At 39.4% G+C, this 14,798-nt stretch overlaps 2 protein-coding genes across 4 annotated transcripts in view; one reads left to right on the top strand and one right to left on the bottom strand.

The window, feature by feature from the left end:
- The window catches only part of pvalb6 (parvalbumin 6), a 43,986-nt gene that overhangs the window by 4,338 nt on the left and 24,850 nt on the right, over window positions 1-14,798 (bottom strand). The window contains exon 1 of one of the 2 annotated variants that reach the window (XM_007565699.2): window positions 6,267-6,382. The exons of the other annotated variant lie outside the window; for it this stretch is intronic. The gene's annotated coding sequence lies outside the window, so the exon portion shown is untranslated. Of the gene's footprint in view, window positions 1-6,266; window positions 6,383-14,798 lie in introns of those variants that run through there. 2 annotated transcript variants of the gene reach the window in all.
- csf2rb (colony stimulating factor 2 receptor subunit beta) overlaps window positions 4,916-14,798 on the top strand; it is a 55,027-nt gene continuing 45,144 nt past the window's right edge. For both annotated transcript variants that reach the window (XM_016678378.1, XM_016678379.1), the window contains exon 1: window positions 4,916-5,005. The gene's annotated coding sequence lies outside the window, so the exon portion shown is untranslated. The remainder of the gene's footprint in view (window positions 5,006-14,798) is intronic.

The raw sequence follows: 14,798 nt of genomic DNA, 5'->3' as shown, positions 1-14,798 counted from the left end.
AGACATTTGAAGCTCAAACTCAAAATTCAACATGACAGCCAAGCTGGATTTTGAATTATTAGAAAACTTTTGAAATAATAAGTTGCATTTGGCTCCCCTTTGATATCAACTAAGTGTTTTCATATTGGATTGAATTGAACTCGTTCATATTGCCATTCCCAGACTCAAGTGCTGACTTTCGAATAAAATTATTGTTTTAGTATTTTCACAGTTTCGCAGTCGTGTTAACAGGTGATTTGCACGATTGCGACGTGATAGAAAAAAAATCTCAAAAAAAATCTTTTCTAGATTTGTGTTGAAGCTAGCTGCGCTGCCTCTGTCCACAAGTTCTTCAGCCATTTTTGGCAATGCTTCTGAGCTTATTTTGATCACTTTTGTTCCACCTGTAGGATTTATTTACGTAATTGTTCTGCTTCAAACACAACACAAATTGGGGATTTCATGTCTGTGTCTGTGGTTAAAAAAATAAAAAATAAAAAAAACATGCCAATCAAGCTGGGCGGTTTAGACAAGTACAAAGAAATAAGTCAAGTGTTCCTGACTATATGAAGTAGTTCATAGATTTTCTCCTCTGGTGTCAAACTGAGCTCCGGTTATGTATGAGCTTCTGCAGAGGCTCGGCGTTATCTACTTCAGTAACACCCTGCTGCACACACAGATCAATAATGAACAGTGCTTAACTTGTGTGGGCCACACATCCAATCCTCTGTCACTGTAAAAGCTCTTCTCTGACCTTTAGCAGAAAGATATCCTGGGGGAAAACAAACAATTCAAGACAAAACGAGGAGGAGAATATAGATTTACAGCGACGTGCTGCGAGTAGAACCGTACGATGTAAGTACATTAATCCAATTTGAAGTGACAATGTTTGTTATTCATTGATGATAAAAGCATGCCGACACGCATGACGGTCTCAGTAACCTCCACGGTTATCCAAACGTCAGCCGATCACGAAAAATGTGGAAAACCTCATAACAGTATGAAGTTACACCACTCCTACATCCTAATGAATAAATAAAAAATACAATTCTGTTGATTTTCACGTCTGCATGAGATTTCTGCATGTCCATCATCAGTTTCAGCCCTACTTTATGTAACCAGGTAAAACAAATGGGTACCTGTAAATATATATTTTGTAAACCCCGTTTTGCTTTTATTTCACCTACTGGTTGTAATTCTTGTTTTTGTCGGCGTGTGGTGCTGTCGTAACAGAGAGCGCTAAAAGTACCAGAAGTTTATAAAAAAAAACCCATCTTGTTTACGTACTCTGTCACTCTTACTGGTAAAACGGAAGAGTCGGACATTTTTGAGCCGAGACGTGTCGGAGAGGACGACCTTATGGCCACATGAGTGAAGAATCCAGATGTTTGGTAATTAATTGAACTGTATTATTACGAAACTGAAGCGATGTTGCTGACGTCATGTTTGCCCTCTTTTAGATGCGCCACTGCCAAATTTTTTTTTCTATTTCCGTTTTCTACGAAGCTGCGTTGCTACGTCTCTGTTTAGTGCTAATAGTGCTGCTAAAGCGCCATTTTGTTGAAGTCGTTGCTAGGTAGGAGCTTTATGCTAGTATTATAATACTGTACTATAATATAATAGTATGGTCTGTATAATAATTATACAGACAAGTCACGTAACAAAAGACTATTTTTGCTCCATAACTTGAATATTTTTCATTTTGCAACCGTTTTTATTTTAAGTCCTGTGTTCTCTGTTAATCCCAGCTTCATTTAGTACTTTCTTTAACATGTGCAGGTATGAGGGTTTTCTGCAGTCATTTTCTGCACCTTTTTTATTTGTATCTTGTAAGCTACACTTCATACTTTATTTTTCCGCTCAAAACTACTAAGCATCACCAATAGAGTAACAATAAATTATTTCGAGTGCTCCCAGCACTGTTCGGACATGATTAGGTTGTAGCATTGGCCCCAGGTCAGCATGGCTATTTTTACTTCAAATTGTCTGATGAACAATTCATAAAGTCTGCTGCTAACAAGTGACATTACACCCGCAACCAAAACCATAATAAGATAGACGTTTGTGCATACTCACACCAACTGTGTAAATTAAATTAAATTAAATTACGAACAAGAATCAATCATTTGCATCCTGAAGAAAAGATGCAAAACAGGTACCCATTTGTTTTACCTGGTTACATAAAGTAGGGCTGAAACTAATGATGGAGATGCAGAAATCTCACGCAGATGTGAAAATCAACAGAATTGTATTGCATCTTAAACAAAACATATTTTGTTTTACATTTGGTGAAAACAAACAGTTAATTTTACAAAAAAAACCAAGTTGTCCACTTTTAATGTGAAAGTCTATCAGACAAACACGATTTAACCTAAATGTCAGGATATAGTTGAGTTTTCAGATTAACACCAATGCCTACTTCATATATGGAAAACAACTATCAATGAGCATTAATGGTGGATAAAATATCATCCATGCTCTTCTCTCCAACTCTACTTTAGTTTCAGCTTTGCGCCCTTTGAAGAAAGTAGAAGATTGTTTCCCTCTTGAGGATCTGAGTGTCCGTAATGCTCTCAGTAGGTGTGGGAAACCTAACCGGTCCTGCGCAGCCGCCAGCTCCCCGGTCCACTGGAACAGCTGCATGAGTGTGAACGTGTGTGTGTATTTATACTGAAGCACCAAGACGACTTGTGCCAAGGAGGCTTAAAGAACAACTTGCCTCCATTTCAAGAAACTCGAGCTCTTCCATGCTTGTTTGAGTGTGTGTTTGTTAAAGTGGCACAGATAAAGTAAGAGGCGATAGGAGGGAGGTGACGCAGAGAAACGTGATACTGCTGTGTAGGCAGAAAAGCAGGAATTAGATTTCACTGTAGAGGATTTTAATTTTTGTTTCTGCTAACTGTGATGGTTCTGGCACAAACCCACTGAACTATGAGCATTGTTTTGTAGGATTGTGTAGCTCAGTAAGACGGCTTTGTCATTCAAAGCTTCATCTGAAGGCCTTAGATCAATGGCGTTCAAAGTGAAGCTATATCCCAAACATTGAACGTCACACAAAGCTCTGGTCAATCCATCCCAAGAAGAAAAAGACTATAACCCAACTAGAAAACCCACCAAGTCATTTCTGTTCACCTACACTAGAAAAGAGAAGGCAGGTGGAAGAACAATGATCAAACGGGCAACTATTAACCTGACCTTCATGAGACAGTGAAAAGTGGAAAGCAGTTCTTTAAAACAACAAAAGTCAAACATTTAAACCTTTAAAAAAATCACAGCTTGGTACACAATCCAAATACTGCAAGTTTCAGAAATCAAACACATCACATGCAATCCAGGAATAAAACCTGACAGAAGCTGCAGAAGTCTTTGAGCTAGTGTCTTTCAGAAGGACAACAACCCTAAACGCAGTGTCAGAGGAACAGTGACATGGTTTAGCCCTATTCATGTGTGAGAATGGTCCAGTCAAAGTCCAATATTGAATCCAACTGAAATCTGTATTAGTTTGTCATAAGCCAATAAATCCATCATCAAATCAAATCAAAATCAAAATCACATTTTATAGCAGTTGTAGGGATATTAGTCTTGGACTCCAGAGCTGTTACAATAACTGCCTTGTTAATGTGTCACACAACATAAACCAATGAATTTATCACATAGAAAGAAGCACACATGCACCCATTAGTTAGGGTACACCATAAAAACAAACAAAACAAAAAAACTCATGAAACAGTATCTAATGATGCTCTTCAAAACAGCTGAATAGAACAGCAACAAGATGTCTTAAATCTACATAACATACAACCTTTACTGTAATCGAGGGCACAGAAAGTCAGTAGGTCATCCACCTGAAGAGGTGATCTATAACTAAACCAAGATACCTCTAAGACTTGACTTGTTTTATTTTCTTATTGTGATTAGACTAGTGACTGCGTCTAGACCAGCAGGGGTCTCCGACCTGTGGCTTCAGAGCCACAAGTTAGACCCTCAAGTTAGCCAAAAATGCTAACGCATAGAGCGATGTCCACACATATAAAGGTAATTATAAACATGGTGGTGTAATGGTGTGGAAAAACAAGACACATTCTTGAATAACTCGGTGCATTTATTAACGTCGTGTATCTGGCACGAACTAAACGAAGGAGCACTTCACTGTCACGTCATTCTTACTCTCCCTAACGTTTCTCATTTACTTCTTGTCAGCGGCTCCACCTAGTGGCGTGGAGTGATATAACACTACATAACACAACAGGTGGTATCAGCAGTTTTTAGGCGTTTCCATGTGTATATATAATATTTCCACAAAGAATGACACCAACAATAAAGTTAATATTCCTTTTTTTAGACTAATGTTTTGCAAATTTGTTTTTGCTTTGTCTTTTTTTCTGAAAATGTCTTGCTTCCTTTTATGTAAATGTTTTGATTTGTTGTTAAAACATAAGAAAATCAAAATTGTTGTTGAATTCAAAAATTGAAACAATTTTCCAATAGCAAATTTTGTAAAAAAAAAAAAAAAAAAAAAAAAAAATTCTTGTAGCTTTTGTGGCTCTAAGCTAATTTTGTTTAGCTGATGGCAAAAATGACATTTTTGCTTAAAAAACTCACTGAACCCTAATCTAGACTGACAAATTAGAAAACAAGAACTACTTGAACAAGCCATTTACAAAGTGATAATGTTTTTTTTTTTTTTTTTCTGTGAAAGAATTTCATCTGAACCGAGACTCATTTTAAAACCAACTCCCTTTCAGCGCGGGCTTTATTTCCTATTGATTTAATTTCAAACAGTTAAAGAAAAACCTGTAGAGAAACAAACACCTCTGTGCGTGCATGCAGCTACGCGCCACTGCACAAAGAGAGAGCGGATGTGAGAGCCGTACTGCGGAGGCCTGGGGATCATCTGGCTGTTATCACTGCTGCCCACTGTTTAATCCTCTGGCAGGTACGGGACAGGATGGGAGGCTTCGCCAGCAACAGCAGTCAAGCAGGAGGATGAGTGTCCAGAGAGGGGAGGCCGCGGACAGGTGCAAAGGTACCGACATGTTTTCAAATCATCCTCACCGTTAGCGTTACAGCTCGTTAATCTAATCGCTGTTGGTTCTTTCCTTCATTGGCCGTGTTGTCCTGTGTAAAGCTTTCAAGATTTTTCTAGCAAAGACTAGAATTGCAAAAAAGAAGATCCTAGAAACCAAAAAAGAAAAAACTATTTTTTTTCAAGGTTTTTACACTGAGAGTGCGTTTGTTTTACACGGGCATGAAGGACATTTTGAAAAGCAAATTTACTTTGGAAACAAAGTCACACTTATCCTGGCTTTGGCTTGCAACCGATGAAACATTGCTCTCTAAAGCTCTAAATGTGAATGGACTCTCTCCACAATGCATGCATGAGACCTAATTTAAACGTGGGCCAACCTTATCAGCTCTTTTGTAAATATTACACTGGCATGCAGGCCTTTCGAGGGAACCAGAACAGCCATGGGTGCAAGTAAACAAAGAAAGAAACTGAGAAAATGACTAAATAAAGTTTTTATCACATCAATTAGCTTATCGGACTAGATTAGATTTAGGTAACAAAACCCTTCTTATAAAGAAAAAATATATATTATCTATATTTTCCACAATTCCCCATTTAAATGTGAATTAAAATGTAATGAAAGAAGCATACAGAATCAGATTTACATGAAATTTTCCAAAAACAAATAAAAAATTCAGTTGATCTCGTACCGAAAGCATCACTAGGAGCGGTATTTAAAGGCACAGATGTTTCATTCGGACACTTCGGATGCTCCTCTGCACATCAACTGAGACTGCATGTCATTCTGATGGTGAATATTTAAGGTTCAGTCTACCGTTGTGTATTGTACGCAAGTTATGATTGAATCGGCCCACTTCATTTATTATTTCATCTAGTTGAGCTTTTCCACTCCTAAAAGGTGCGATTCAAATGTGTCCTTGGAAAATTTCTAATAAGAAAAACATACCACACCAACTTTTACTTTTTAGTGCCACGAAGCAATTATCCTGCCGATACGCTCTCGCTGTATCTTAATCTGATCTGCTTTAATGAAGGAGGACGTGAAACAGGCTAAATTGCCTTTTTGGACATTTCTCCAAAGACTTTCATGTTAATCTCTCGCTGTACTTTCTTAAAACCACTTCAAAATGTGAATATCAACCTTGTGTTAGAGCAACCTGGTTTCCCCTAAAATGTCTTTTTGTTTTGTTAAAAACATGTTAGCTCTTCAGCTAAGAGGATGAAACTCCACACCCAAGTCATGCCCTTTGGTTTTTACCTTGTTACTGGCTGGTGGTGGTTTTGGATGTGGGACGGGGGTTGGGTCGGTGCAGCAGGGGTGTCCAGTGAAAGATCAGAGGCTCTGCTCTTTGTGTTTTATACATGTCCTCTACAACTATTTTTGGGATGAAAAATGGGCTCCCAGTCGTGATGTTCCACCGCCGTATCGCTTTCCAGCCCGGCTCATGCTAATCAAACATTACTATTAATAATCGTCCATCTCCACCCCCACCGTCATTCCAGACAGACTTATTGGGCCCCTCCTCTGCTCTGTTTTCTCCTCCTCATTTTCTCACACCGCCTCCCCGGGGGACCTTGCTTTGTCCTCTGTTCCGCCTCGCCTCTGATCTCGTCTTCTTTTCTGCTCCTCTCTCTCTTAAACTTTTAATTTTCACTTTTAATTTCCATCAAACACTTGTTCCTTTAAGGCACTTGGTAACATCAGTGAATAATTACAAGACCTTGCTCCATCTTTCTTCTTCTTTTTAATGTCCCCCTTAGACTCAAAGTGTAAGAATGAAGAGATGCGTCTTAAAATGAACTGGAGTTTCTGGAGTTAAATCTGATGTGGTGAAAGATGTTTAAGATTGCTTACAAAGATCCAACCTTGACTCGTAAAGAAAAGACAAAAATACTTTGCCAGTCTGCCATCTGGTCATAGATCCTCACATTATAATAACCTCATGGTACAAATTAGGAGTAAAATAAAAGTAATTCCCACAAAAGTATCAAATATATTCGTAATAAGTACATTTATTTCCAGTTAAAATTTTTGCTTTTTTTTTTTTTTACATTATATGATTATTGTTATTCCAAAACATATATATTAAATATCTACATTTTGAAATAACAATGACTTTCTCCAGCTTTACAGAAACAAAACCGTTTTTCCTGAAAAAATATACATTTCCTAATTTACAGACATTTTCTTGTTTTCTGTAGAAAATTTCAGAGACAAATATTAAATTAGTGAGTTTTTTCTTGCTAATTTTTGACTTTCGTCCAGAGAATTTCACTTCTAGTAAAATTTGGAGTCCAGCTCAACACCTTAAACTGGTTCCTGTTTAAATTGGTTAGTTTAAGGTTAATTACTTAAGTAATTAAGTTACTTGATTGAGTAAATTGTAACAATTAAGTTACCAGTGTCTTTCTTGTAACTTCATTGTTCAGTAATTAAAAGTAAGTTGACTTTTCTGTAGGTGATTGAAAAGTGTAATAACTTCTTTCAGCCAGCTGACCAGGAGTGCTTATCAACAGGTGGGGGAAGGGCGTACAAAATATAAGAATAAAATGAACTTAGTGCTACTTCCTTCTTCACAGAATGTAAAAACAAACAAAACAAAAAAAGGCATGGCATCAGATTTTAGCTGGATTTTTCTTTTCTTTTTGGCAAAAGACCCCGAGCCATTTGTCCTGCTAGCGTTACACTAGCGCGTTTTTTTTGTTTTGGTTGTATTTACCCAAAATGCCCTGCCCTGTAGTCCGCTTCCTGCTTTTGGAGCCTGTTCCAGTCTATTTGGCATCCAAATATAAATTCGAGCAGGACTCTAAATCTCTAACTGGACCGTCCACATCAGAGTTCAGTTGCACATGGACACCTCCCCAAACCAACCAGACTAACTAGGCAAACAAACTAGAGTTTGATTAAAGTGGACCAAACACAGCTGGTGTGAATGCACTAATAGTCCTTTGTTAATGCATTGCAAGGGTTCCACTTTGCCACTTGACTGATGCACACCAGACCAAACTGAAGTCTGCATAACGTGCAACTTCGTTGTATTTTTTTTTTCTTGAACATTTTAGACTTTTAAGAAATCATCTCTGACAATAACGGCCTTGGAATATTTTGGCAACAAAAGTTCATCTCCAAAACTTGAATCATTGTTTGTTCTGGATTAGCAGCTCTTTCACCCAAAAAACACAAAACAAAATAAAGTAATCAATGCTTTCCTTGGCTTTTTCCTTAAGTAAGAGTAAAACGTCTATAGAAAAGAAATCTATCGAGGATTCCTACTTGTCCAAAATGTGCCAATATTTTCTCTCCCACCGATCCCCCACTGGAGTCAAGAGACAAAAGAAGTGAAAAAAAAAGTTCTGGGGAAAACAAAGGTGGATGATAAAAGAAAGAAGATAGTGATGGTATAGAGGAGAGCAAGAGATACCTGTAAACTCAGCAATAAACAAAGGGAGGAAGAGAAGGATGGACCGATCTGGGCACGGATAAGGAGAAAGAAAACTACAGTGAAGAAGTGGCGGCAGTAATCTTTACCTCACGTCCATCCAGTTGCAAAACCTTCGACATCACGATTTAAAGTCCGATGTCAGTCGTCCCACCGCCAGAAATTACTGGCCTGTCTCCACATTGTTGTCACTTGGTTTATTAGCCCTAACTCATCGATATATTTCATTAAAGATTGGAGTTCATGTGGAGATGCGGCTCCGAAGTGACTGGAATACAAATGTGGAACAGAAGCCACTTCAAACATGATTCATCTGCAGTCGATCGCTCCTGGGCGGCTCTCCACGCTGATGCAAACTGTCTCCAGATCGGTGGCGAATTTTCAAACGAGGGCATTTGAATCTATCATCGGAGGTGGTCTGCTAGATTTGACGACCTTACAATGCATTAAAACAAGTTATATGATTCTAAACTTTAGCGAGGTTAAGGAATACATACAGTATTATGCAAACTTCCAGTCACAGTGTTTCTCCTCTGTCTCATTTCGATCTCGTACATTTCTTACTTCTAACTTTCCTTCCAGGACCAGGATTTAAGCAAACATTTGGTTCCTCGTCACGTAACTCGGAACAAAGGAAAATTATTCTTTGGATCAACCGGAAAGATAAAGTCGAGGTTGGAGCAGAATTCCTTGGAGGAAATAAGAGAGCGATGCTGATAAGACGGGGTGTGGAGAAGATGAAATGGAGTCCTTTGAACTCGAGCGCAGGTGAGCCAACGTCCCGCAGACGCACCGTGAAGCTCGTCGACTACCAAGAGGCAGAGACTAAAAGGTTTCTCCCTTATCTCCAGGTTTTCTGCTTAGTACAATAATTTTATCCATAAAAGTTTACAGTAAAAAAAGAAAGACTTTATAAAGATGGTCCCACATATAATTTAATTTAATTTAACCAATTTAACCCCACATATGGTTTAAATTGGTAGCATTTGGTGAAAAAAAATGAAGACACAGATAATTATTGCTGCTTGAATCTGTAGTGTTGCATTTCCATTGATTTTTTTATTGATTTTTTTTAAGATTCATAGTGCTCAAAAGAACCGAATTAGTGATTTGTACGTCAAACCTTTTGTTAAAACGGCAAAATGTTCATTTTACATCTGTGCACTTCCAGTAAGGTTCAACTTAAATGAGATTCTGTTGAAAAGTCAACACAAAAGGACACAGATTAAAGTTCTCTAAAAGTTTTTTCCTGACTCATCCTGCTGTCATTCACAGCTTTGAAATGCATTGTGGAAAAAAAAAATTGAGTGAGCATGTTACTACTGAACTGGTCCAGGAGCACGCTCCCTTGAAAAATATATTTAAATAATGAGTTAATGATGCAATTTGACCTTTGGGCATTTTTATGCAGCACAACCAGTAACTCCATCTTTGTTTACAAAATAGAAAAAAAGACGTGTCAAGTATATTAAGCTCATCCTTCTGGACGGTTAAAAGATTTATTATTCTCCATTCACTTCATCTCACTTTTGCTGGATGAAAAGCATGAAATCCACCGTAGGAGGCCAGTAAACCGATTTCCCCTCATCATCCAGTTAGATCGAAGCTAACAAATTTAAATCTCAACTCCCTGTCAAATTAACCAATAGAAATGATTCACGGACTGGGCGACCTGCTGCGTTAAAACCGGGCACCTGCCTAATTTGGTGCTGGTACTCCATTTTCTACCAGCTACAATGCTTCTGTGTCTGACTTAAATTAATTTATTTACTTCACCTGACAGAGGTCACAATGTTACAAATGTAAACATTTTTCCTGCTGCTTTTACAGCTTGATTAAGATGAATTTAACTTTTGGAAAGTATTAAACTTCCACATAAAGAGTGAGGCGTTGAGGATTAGCTGCAATCTGCAGTTGTCCCACTAGGTGTCACTAAAAAACCTTTTCATCGAACAGTGTCAGTTTCAGGCGCTATTTAGTAACGCTTTATTGAAATTTTTTTAAAATCTTACTCAGAAAATGCAGTATTTAATATTCACTGCTGATCAGAAAATGTCTTAAAAATTAAGAGGAATGAGTAAAAGGTAAAAGTGCCTGGTGGTATAAGTATAAAGACAGCATGGGTTCAGGTTGACTCACATATCTGTTTGTGAAAGAGAACGGAGAGAAGAGTTCAAATGCTCGGTTTCCTTCGTCCTTGATGCCACTCTTGCATTACCCTGAGTCAGCACAATTTTCCTACCGTCTTTCTCACACTTGGAGGGTACGGAGTGGAAGGAGGGAGTTTGTTCAGAATGATGAGAGAAACGTGAACGTAATGGAGAGACAAAGGAAATGTTATAGAAAGAGATGGAAGCAGAGGAAGAATGTCACATTTAAACAACACAGCAAAATAAATGATGTGAGATCCAGTCCAACATCGTTTCCTTTCAGTTTTTGTTTGCTCCTTCTTAACCGTCTAAGGTCTATGGACGTGTATATGTGTTTTTTTTACGTCTGATTTGGGGTGACTCCTCCTCCCCGAGTCTCACTTTCAACTTGAGTTTGAAGTGCGCATTATAATCTACACACCAGTTTTTAAATTATGTTAATAGGCAAAGTAAAACAGAGGTTATGCTAAAATATTTAAACCATCTTTTTTCAATCCACAAAATTGTAAAACCTGCTCCGTTCCACTCTAAGACAGAGAAACGGAGCGCTCTCGCAACACAACAAATAAAACGTAACAGGAGAGTCCCTCACTCAATCTCACATGTTCAGCTGATAAGAGTTGACAACATTTTGCTGCTGAAAAACGAAGGACGGTGCGAAAAAAGTGAAAACGATGAGCAATAACGTGGGAACGGATTAGAGGAAAAAAAGAGAGGCACATCGACGGATAGTTTTGATATCAGAGGATCAGTAAAATCTACCTCGTAATTTGTATGTAGGATATTGTTTTTTGTTTTGTCTGTAAACAATGATGAGAAGAATGAATGTGGAGCAGGCAGCGAAGCTCTTTTTTGAGCTATCAGACGAAGGAGACTCGCAGCCTGAGTCTGAAGCAAACAGCGAGGATTCTGATGACGACGCAGCGGTTCAGTCATTCGTTTTAGAAAGTGAGAGAGAACATGGGTATCATGAAGAAGATGAGGTAGGCACAAATGTAGCTATGCGAAGATCCAAACTGAGAAGTTGCCGGAACTGCGCGGTCTCAATCACCGAGGGGTGATGCTGTGCAAAACAAGAACAGGCCATGATGCACCAAGACTTAATGGTGGAGCTCATGTGTCAGCTTTGTGGCATGAGCAAGGAAGGCAATTCTCAGAGCAGGAGAGCAGACCATGTTCCTGTGGCAATTTCCACAGCCACAGATTCTGCCCAAAAAGCCAGCAAAGGCAGACTGAAATGCAATCACTGCTTACAAAAAACGGCACGACACTCCATGGAAATGTCGGGCGTGCGATGTGCCCCTCTGTGTCATGATGGACAGAAACTGTTTCCTGGAGTGTCACAAATAATTTTTATCTTGTGTGACATATGATCCTTTGTAAATAATTGTACAAATATAGATAAGTAATTGCCAGGATTTCAATTTATTTGGCAAAGTTATGTATTTTTTTGGAATCTTGATTCGATTGATTTTTACCCAGAAAGCACATGGGCAAAANCCCCTCCCCTGCTGTGACCCCTGGAAGACGGAGGAGGATGCCGACAGCGTGCCGGGAGTAAGAAGGTTCCAGCCGCACCGAACACCAGGGGTGAAGTGTATGCGAAGGCCTCATCGGGGCTCCGCCCCCTCCAGACGGGGTTTTGACGCCCCCTCTGGTGCAGCGCCCCTATGCGTTGCATGCGCTGCATACCCCCTTTTTGAACACTGCCGAACACCAGGAGTCCAAATAAACAACCTGTCTTCCCATAGTTCAAAAGATCTTTTTTTTATTATATTTTGCCACTGACACAGTGAAAACAATTTGCCACAGACAAAAATGCAGCAAAAAAAAAATTATTAGGTGAAAAAGTACAAATGGAATGACATTTAAGTAGAAGATCTGTACACATTTTTTGGTCTCCTGATCTATATGGGTTCAGTTTCACTGCCCAGTCTTCAGGACTATTGGAAGCAAAACAGTATTTTGTCTGTGCCCCTTCCGCACAAAGCGATGTCCAGAAACAAGTTCAGATCGATATTTTGGAACATTCACGTTAGCGGTCCAGAGGAAGACGAACAGAATGATAAAACAAAGGGAACACCTGGACATGACAAGCTGTTTAGAGTCAGGCCTCTGAGCGACGACATCCTCTGTGACTGAGAAGAGAGCTGGCTGTGGATTGAAGGATGGTGGGAACGAGAACAAAAACTGGCACCACTCACTACATGAAGGACAAACCGACAAAGTGGGGAGTGAAAATTTTTGTTTTGGCAGAATCAACCAGTGGTTTCACCATTGCATTTGGGATTTACACTGGCAAAACTCAAACTCAAAGTGAGCATGGTCTGTCTTACAATGTCGTCATGAGATCCTTCCTTGGCACAGGATACCATATTTACATGGACAATTTTTATCCCAGTCCAAAACTTTTCATGGACTTATCTGGAATGAAGTGTGGAGCATGTGGAACATACAGGGAGAGCAGGAAGGGACGTCCCAGGGGGAGAGGAAATGCTCTGACCAAGAACAGCGAAAGAGGGTCTGTAAGGTGGATCAGAGGACCTCTCGCTTTTTCTGAAATGGATGGACTCTCGTGAGGTCTCTGTGTGCTCCACCGTCCATCCTGCTTTTTCTGGAGAGACGGTGGACAGAAGGGTAAAGGCTGCAGATGGGAGCTGGGCTGTGAGAGACTCCTTGTCCAACACCGATTGTGGCCTATAATAAAAATATGGGTGGAGTTTCAGACCAGCTGATCCAGTACTACTCCACTAAGAGAAAAACACACCGCCAGTACAGGACTTAGCTGCTCCATTTTCTGGACATTGTGACGACAAATGCCTTCATCTTGCATCGTGGGATAAGCAGCACAAAACAAGAACAGGCCATGATGCACCAAGACTTAATGGTGGAGCTCATGTGTCAGTTTTGTGGCATGAGCAAGGAAGGCAATTCTCAGAGCAGGAGAGCAGACCATGTTCCTGTGGCAATTTCCACAGCCACAGATTCTGCCCAAAAAGCCAGCAAAGGCAGACTGAAATGCAATCACTGCTTACAAAAAACGGCATGACACTCCATGGAAATGTCGGGCGTGCGATGTGCCCCTCTGTGTCATGATGAACAAAAACTGTTTCCTGGAGTGTCACAAATAATTTTTATCTTGTGTGACATATGATCCTTTGTAAATAATTGTACAAATATAGATAAGTAATTGCCAGGATTTCAATTTATTTGGCAAAGTTATGTATTTTTTGGAATTTTGATTCGATTGATTTTTACCCAGAAAGCACATGGGCAAAACCCATGAGTGAAACGGTCACTAGGACTGATTAGTATATATTCCATCGAGGGAATGTAACTATAATATATTAATTTCTCATATGTTAACATAAAGGATCGTTTTGAAGTATTAGTTGCTACTTACAGGCATCGCTTCGAAGAACTCGACCTGGAATGCGGCGTTCATAACAGACACGTGCGTTCATCTGCTCTACCGCTAGCAAACAACCGTACTGATTAAATAACATAAAAGTCAAGCAGTTCCCTAAAAGTCCAACAGATGGCAGTAATGCGCCCCACAATTTACAGGACACACTTCCTGCTAAAGAGCCCCCTGGTGGTTGAGGAAAAATCCACATATAAACCGGAAAATACAATAAATGAAAAAAAAAATCTGAACGCTCTCTGGTATTGTTCAGGGGGCCGGACCAAATGTGGGGCCCGCCCACGGGCCGTAGTTTGGGGACCCCTGTTCTAAACCATAAAAAAACATTTGTTATACATGTTTGTGGGTTTCACAGTGAAAAATAAAAACTTTTTCTACTCGAATTTGATCTTTTTGTGTGAGTTTAGGCCCAAAAAGCAATGTCAGTATATCCAAATGACAAAAATAAGTGTAAACTGACAAAGTTCAGGTTGTCCTGAAAAAAAATTATACCACATAAGGCAATATTAATGGTTTCTATTAAGAAATATAAAGGTAAAATCAGAATTAGTCAAAAACGGCCATTTAGAACTCAGACCTCATTAATAATTGCTCTTTCAGCCCCAAAATAATCATGTTTGTGAACATTTTCCCTCCTGTTTCTGGGAAAACCCTTGTTCACCTGGTACATTTTCATGCGAAGCAACGCATCTCCAGGCCATTGCCTTGCACAAACTGGAAATATTGGGCTACTGCGAGTTCAGCAGCACCGGGAGACTGCGAGTTCTGAAAGAATG

This window comes from Poecilia formosa, unplaced genomic scaffold, assembly GCF_000485575.1.
Source record: "Poecilia formosa unplaced genomic scaffold, Poecilia_formosa-5.1.2 Scaffold182, whole genome shotgun sequence".
NCBI classification, from domain to species: domain Eukaryota; kingdom Metazoa; phylum Chordata; class Actinopteri; order Cyprinodontiformes; family Poeciliidae; genus Poecilia; species Poecilia formosa.
The sequence above is the reverse complement of the archived record's forward strand: the minus strand, read 5'-3'. Positions and strand labels throughout refer to the sequence as shown.